The following is a 554-nucleotide window of genomic DNA, read 5'->3' on the forward strand; positions in this document are numbered from 1 at the left end:
AATTGAATTGAATTGAACTGAAAATTGAATTTTTTCCTGCCAACTGCTGATGTTGCTCCTTTCTTTCTCACACAGTTGATCAGGACATTTATATGTGACTTTTGTTTACACTCTGTAACGGATGTGACTTAAATTGTAGTACAAAATACTAGTCCCTCAAAATTAAACCAATCCTTGTGAATTTTGTGTGTCCTTGCAAATTTGTCCAATAATTGTAATTTTTAAAGTGCGCTATGGGCCACACAATGCTGAAGCATATTTGGAAGATCCAGGTAATTTGTTGAACTTTATTTGGCTGCATGTGCCACTGAGTAGCTTCCATAGGAATGAACAGACCCCACCATCAATTCTGCATCCAGTTCTTCTGAATGCATCCATGATTCCCCAAGCAAAACGTTGAGCAATATGTCACCAAACTGCTAGGGGTGATTGAAAATTGTTATATTGAACATTTTTATATTTTTTAAATTATTATGTTCTATCTGTTCTACTTGTGTGTAACTTCAGGGAGTCGGGCAAAGTACGATTTTCATTGTGCGTACTAGCCTTGTGTT

The 554-nt window shown here is 36.3% G+C and overlaps 1 protein-coding gene across 1 annotated transcript in view; it reads right to left on the reverse strand.

The window, feature by feature from the left end:
* Window positions 1-554, reverse strand: part of LOC118335676 (IgGFc-binding protein-like) — a 54035-nt gene that overhangs the window by 22373 nt on the left and 31108 nt on the right. The gene's annotated exons all lie outside the window — the stretch shown is intronic.

This window comes from Morone saxatilis, unplaced genomic scaffold, assembly GCF_004916995.1.
Source record: "Morone saxatilis isolate NCDOM2014 unplaced genomic scaffold, NCSU_SB_2.0 Contig24, whole genome shotgun sequence".
NCBI classification, from domain to species: domain Eukaryota; kingdom Metazoa; phylum Chordata; class Actinopteri; family Moronidae; genus Morone; species Morone saxatilis.